We start from the raw sequence: 6467 nt of genomic DNA, 5'->3' as shown, positions 1-6467 counted from the left end.
GAGGTATGCACTCTCCTGAGTGGCCTCTAGCTAGACTATGTCTTGTGTGACTGTTCTTCAGGTCTTCAGTATGTCTGTCAGAAGAAGAGCAAGAGAGAGAGAAAAGCCAAGTCACCCTGTAAGTGTGAATTCATAGATAAATGCTAGAGTCTGAATGAGAGGGAGAAGAGGAACATAAATGAGAGGTGTGTGGATGCCTTGGAAACACAAGTTGCTTCTCATTTGGGGGGAGAGACGAAACCAGCAGGTCCCCGTCCAAGAGTCTGGCCAGCCAGACTGCTCTCTAAGGGCTTGAAGCCAAGCTCCTCCACTGGAACGCCAAAAGCCCTTAGCTTTGCTTTGTAGGTCTGCAGCAGGTCATTATGGGCTTTGCAAGTTCGAGCTATCTCATACTGCAAGTCCTTGATGGAAACATTTTTGGAGTCCAAAGCTTCCTGAAGTTTTTTTGTGACTCCACCAAGTGCGGCTTGGTCCATATTAGAGGCAGAAAGCACGGCGTAGAGCTGAGCCTCCTTCTTCTCCAGGGTGTCTGTCAGAGCTTCCAGCTTCCTTTCCAGCAGCAGGTTCTTGAATCCAGCTTTCTGCTGCACCTCCTGAATGGCCCGAGTAAACTTCTTGTATAGCTCATCTCTTTCCAGCTGGACCTTGCTGTACATCTGCTGCAGGACTTCATGCTCCCACTTCAAATCTTTCATCTCCTTTTCTCCAACCCGCAAACGTCCTTTGGCACTCGCCAACATAGCCTTGTCCTTCTCATAGTGTACAAGTTGTTTCTGAAGCTTTGCCGTCTCCTCCTTGGCTTCCTGCAGTGGTTCTTTCAGATGTTTGTTCTGATACTGCACTTCTGCCATGTCTTTCTCCAGCTGCTTCTGTTTTCTCTTCAGATCTGCATTCTGTTCCTTCAGTGAGTTGTAGACATCCACACCATTCTGTGTGATGTCATTAAAGTATTTCTTCATATCAGACAAAGCTTTCTCATGGTCCTTTAACAGTGTGGTGATGTGGTCGTTCATTCGATCCTCAAGCTCACTTATTTCAGTTTTCCTCCTCTTATCCTGCTCTTCCCGCAGCAGATGCATCTTCTCCCTATATTTGGCCTCAATTTCTCTGACCTGCATCTCGAAAGAGTTTCTTGTTTCAATTAATTCTTCGTCATGTCTCAGTTTGACCTCCTTGATGAGGTTTTCATTGGAGAGCTCCTGCTGCTTGAAGTCCACCTTGAGAGCATGCATGCCTTTATGAAGCTCATTCTCTAATCCTGCCTGCTCTTCCTGCATCAGCTTAGTGTGGCCTACACCCTCTGCTTTCAGCTCAGAGATGATGTTCTGGTGTTCACAGATTTGGTGCTTCATCTTCCGCTTGTACACCTTGATTTGTTCTTGATGGCGCCTCTCAGCCTCCTCCATCTCACAATCTCTGCACCTCAGCTCAGCCTTGCTCTGCTCCAGGTCGCCTTTGGAGATGGCCCAGAAAGTCTGGATCTTCTCCATCTCTAGCTGGAAATAGTTTCTCTCCTGCGTCTCTCTGTCCAGCTCCTCTTGAAGGTGAACATTCTCCTCCTCCAGCTGCTCCTTGGACATTTCTTCTGCGGGCCCCTTTGCAGGCTTGTCTTTTTTCTTGGGTGGCATCCTCAAATATTATGCAAATAAGCCTAGAGGTACTGGCAGTAGTTAAATGTTTTAATACTTCCTAGATAGGGACGTAGCACAATGGTTAGCACAGAGTCCACTGCTATGTCAGTACCAGTCCTACTTATATAGCATCTGCAGGGAAGGATCACCGATAATGTCACAATGTCTATGACATCATCAGTGTCCGTCACTGATGTCTATGTTTAGTCACTGATGCATAGACAATTGGTGTGACAAAACTGATGCCAGACCACTGAACAGTGTTTGGCTAGTTTTGGAGGGCTGTGTGTGATGTGATTGATTGATTGATTGATGGATTGATTTAATTTATTAAATTCAAAAATACAATACATCAACAAGCATACAGTATAAAATAATTCATCAGGATATCACAATAAAGTCATTAAACCTATTTCCATTGTGGTCCATTGTGGTCCTGTGTGTGTTGGACTTATTGTGAAGCCATAAAATAGGTAAAATATTGCATAGCACCTCCTAGGCTTCCACTATGCCGTGGCCACTAGGGGCCGAGGCATCTAGAAAGGGTCTATCCGTATGTCTATGTGTCTGTCTGTATGGTGCCACGAAAGAAAGAAAGAAAGAAAGAAAGAAAGAAAAAGAAAGAAAGAAAGAAAGAAAGAAAGAAAGAAAGAAAGAGAATGTGACCAGGTCACCGATGATACAGTTCTAGACGGCTCAGCCTGGTGGGCACGTAACTACTACAATGATGATGTCATATATCACCGATGATGTCATAAATCCCTGAAGATGTCACAGAGTGATGAGGTCCTAAATCACAGATGTCATAAATCACTGATGTCACTTATGCAATGTCATCAGTATCTGTCAGAAAATCACTTACACACAGATCCAAGGTGACATCATCAGCGATGTCCTGAATCTTTCTCTACTTACACACAGAGCCAGTATGACATCATCATCATAAAGTCACCGATGATGTCACATTATGCATAGCCATTGCACATTATTGATCAGTGATGAGGATTTATGACATTGCTGATGATGGCATAGACATTGTGACACCATCTGTGATGATGTCATCAGTGATGTCACAGACAGTGATGACTGCTGATGTCATCAGTGATGTCAATTGACCGGGACCAACATGGGGCCAATAGCGTCTCCAGCCTAGGACTCAATATGATGAGCGTATCAATGCCAATATCACAGTCACTGTTGGCTGGACAACCCCTTCAGTCAGCAGCATGCGGCGAACAGCCAATGGGCTCTTGTCTGGCCTGGACTCTTCCCGTAAGCCCCTCCCTGTCTTCCACTCTGGCTCTGCCCACCACACGCCCCATCCTCAGAGCCCCTGCCCACTCCACCAGGGCCCTCCAGGGCCCGCACGGAGACGGAGACGTCATCGCTGAGGTGAATGAGGCGTCGCTGGTCCGAGACATCCTGTATGTCTTCCAGGGCATTGATGGCAAGTTCATCAAGCTGAGCACCCAGGATAACTGCTACAAAATAGACAGCAAGGTGGTGCTGTCCAAGTCTTTGAGGGACACCTGTAGCCACCTCGCTGAGCTGGGTTGGCTCCACAACAAAGTTAGGAAGTACACCGCCGCCAGGAGCCTCGACCGTGCCTGTGGTCTGGTTGGACAGAGTTTCTCTGCCTCGCTCCACCAGGAGCTGATGGATTACTACAGACGCCTCTCTCTCCTCCATTCCCAGCTGCAGGTTGACGGTGACCAGGGTGTCAGCAGTCTGACCCTCAGGAGGCTGCTGGTCTGGATGTATGACCAGAAAGTGGGACTCAAAACACTGGCTGCCCTCGTCGACTTTTGCCAAGGCCGGAAGGGAGGCGAGCTGGCGTCGGCGGTCCATGCCTATAGCAAAACCGGAGACCCACAGATGAGAGTGCTGGTCCAACACATCCTCAGCCTAGTGTCAGACCCCATCCTCAACTTCATCTATAGGTGGATCTATGATGGAGAGCTAGAAGACACCTACCACGAGTTCTTTGTAGCATCGGACTCAAACGTGAAGACGGACCATCTATGGCACGACAAGTACTCCCTCAGGAAGTCGATGATCCCCTCATTCATCACCATGGACCAAGCCCGCAAGGTTCTTCTGATCGGTAAATCCATCAATTTCCTGCATCAGGTTTGTCACGACAGAATGCCACCCGGTAAAATCACACCAGCATCCAAGTCTGCAGACACACGTAAAGATGCTGCAGAGCTGCTGTCAGACCTGGAGGGGGCGTTCCAGGCCAAGATCGATGCCGCCTACTTTGTCACCAGCAAATACCTGCTGGATGTCCTCAACCACAACTACCTGCTGCTGGAGCATCTGAAGGCCACGAGGAAATACCTGCTGCTGGGCCAGGGAGACTTCATCAGGCACCTCATGGACCTGCTCAAATCGGAGTTGGTCTGTCCCCCCACCATTCATCAGCACATGCACAACCTCACTGCCATCTTGGATACAGCAGTCAGAGCCACCAACGCCCAATATGACAACGTAGAGATCCTCAAGAGGCTGGACGTACACCTGCTCGAGGTTTCTCCGGGTGATACAGTCTGGGATGTCTTCAGTCTGGACTACCATGTGGATGGACCTCTCACTACGGTCTTTACGCGGGAGTGTATGGACCACTATCTGCATGTGTTTAATTTCCTGTGGAGGGCAAAGAGGATGGAATACACACTGACCCACATCTGGAAGGGACAGATGTGCAATGCCAAGCTGCTCAAGACCATGCCAGAGTTGTCCGGTGTGCTGCATCAGTGTCACATTCTGGCCTCGGAGATGGTCCACTTCATCCACCAGATGCAGTACTACATCACCTTTGAGGTGCTAGAGTGCTCTTGGGACGAGCTGTGGAACAAAGTGCAACAGGCTCAGGACCTCGACCACATCATCGCCGCCCACAAGGTCTTCCTGGATACCATCATCTCGAGATGCCTGCTGGACAATAACAGCAGGTCTCTGTTGAACCAGCTGAGGGCGATATTTGACCAGATCATTGTGTTTCAGAGTGCCCAGGATGTGCTCTACCGCTCCGCACTGGAGGAGCTCAGCCTCCGCCTGCAGTATAAGAAGGAGAAGGAGAGAGAGCAAGAGGGGGAGTGGGGAGTGACGGCCAAGCACGAGGCAGAGAAGAGGAGGATTCAGGAGTTCCAGGAAACCATACCAAAGATGCGCTCCGAACTCCGCATCCTCACCCGCTTCTACCAGAGCATCGTAAAGGACTTCCTGGAGTTGCTGATGACCAGTTCAGATGAGAGTCTGCATTTCCTGAGCTTCAGACTGGACTTCAACGAGCACTACAGGTCTGGCTTCCAAAACTCACTCAACTTCTCTGGGGCCAAGAGTAAACCAGGATTAGGTCCTGTTAAGAGTAAGCCAGGATTAGGTCCTGTTAAATGCCAGACGTTACACATTATTGCTTTAGTTTAGGGAGATGTGTATCTTTAGTATCGATGCCGATATCGATGCCGATACTGCTTATACTTCATTCAGTATTATTGATACTACTCTCCATAATTTGGTGGGAAAAAAACATGAAAAAGACAGGACATGAAAAGATGTGAAAAGATTCTCTTCCTGCCATTGACGTTATCTAACATAATTTCTGAGATGCTTCCCCGCCAATCACATGATTCCACGGCAATCTGTCTTTTCACTGTGCACTCACTGATAGGCTAAAGATGGATCTGTTACTCACTGATAGGCTGTGTGATAGATGGATCTGTAACTCACTGATAGGCTAAAGATGGATCTGTTACCTCACTGATAGGCTAAAGATGGATCTGTTAACTCACTGATAGGCTGTGTGATAGATGGATCTGTTACTCACTGATAGGCTAAAGATGGATCTGTTACTCACTGATAGGCTGTGTGATAGATGGATCTGTTACTCACTGATAGGCTAAAGATGGATCTGTTACTCACTGATAGGCTAAAGATGGATCTGTTACTCACTGATAGGCTGTGTGATAGATGGATCTGTTGTGAATATTCACCTTGTGAATATTCAAACCCCTCCTGCCTGAGTTATCACGTTAATGGACATACCCCGATAAGGGAAGAATTTACTTTGGAGTGAATAAAACAACGCTGTATGCGTTTACACCTGCTTTTGTGTCTTGGCTTGTATCAGAGTTACCACAGTATATATACAAAGTCAGACCAGCAGATTCTCTTTGATGATGGAAACATGGACATTAATAATCAATGTGAAGGATTTCAACTCATATCCTCCATTAAGCATTAATCAATATTCCTCATCTTCTCAGTGTGAAAGATGTGTGTGACACCCAAGCCTTCTAGCAGATATTGCTTCTCCATACCTGAGAGAGTCCAGTCTCCAGTCTGGATCCTCCAGTCCAGCAGACGGCAGCTTCTCTGCTGAGGCTCCTGGATGATTGTAGCTCAGGTCCAGCTCTCTCAGATGGGAGCGGTTGGAGCTCAGATCTGAGGCCAGAGAAGCACAGCCTTCCTCTGTGAGCAGACAGCCTGCACGTGTGCACACACACACATGCACACACACAGCACGCACGCACACACACACACACACACAGCGAACACATTCTCCAACAGCTGAACCCCCAAAAAGTGATTAAAACACAGTCACACTCGCTGCAGGTAAACATGTTCAGATAGTTGTGACTGAACACTTATGACATTGCCATTATAATAGTGATTGCTCAGGTTCACCACTGGATGGCTCCACTGAGCTGTTCATGACTCAGACCTCTTCCTGACTTCCTATCTCTGCACTTAGGTCCACTCAGTTCACTTTTACATTACTGTGCTTGCGGCTGAGTTTCTGCTGTGTTCAAGTCATATTGGAAGAACAGGCTT

General features: G+C 47.7%; 2 pseudogenes across 2 annotated transcripts; one reads left to right on the top strand and one right to left on the bottom strand.

The window, feature by feature from the left end:
• Window positions 1-218: 218 nt before the first annotated feature.
• Window positions 219-1580, bottom strand: LOC310794363 (dynein regulatory complex subunit 4 pseudogene; annotated as a pseudogene). The gene has a single exon. The product of its transcript is annotated as a dynein regulatory complex subunit 4 pseudogene (transcript).
• A 1227-nt stretch (window positions 1581-2807) lies between these two features.
• LOC310794998 (gamma-tubulin complex component 3 homolog pseudogene) lies at window positions 2808-5060 on the top strand (annotated as a pseudogene). Its single transcript has one exon. The product of its transcript is annotated as a gamma-tubulin complex component 3 homolog pseudogene (transcript).
• Window positions 5061-6467: the final 1407 nt, after the last annotated feature.

This window comes from Poromitra crassiceps, assembly GCF_964638095.1.
Source record: "Poromitra crassiceps genome assembly, chromosome: 20".
NCBI classification, from domain to species: Eukaryota; Metazoa; Chordata; class Actinopteri; order Beryciformes; family Melamphaidae; genus Poromitra; species Poromitra crassiceps.
Note: the sequence above shows the minus strand (reverse complement) of the source record. Positions and strands in the feature narration are given on the sequence as shown.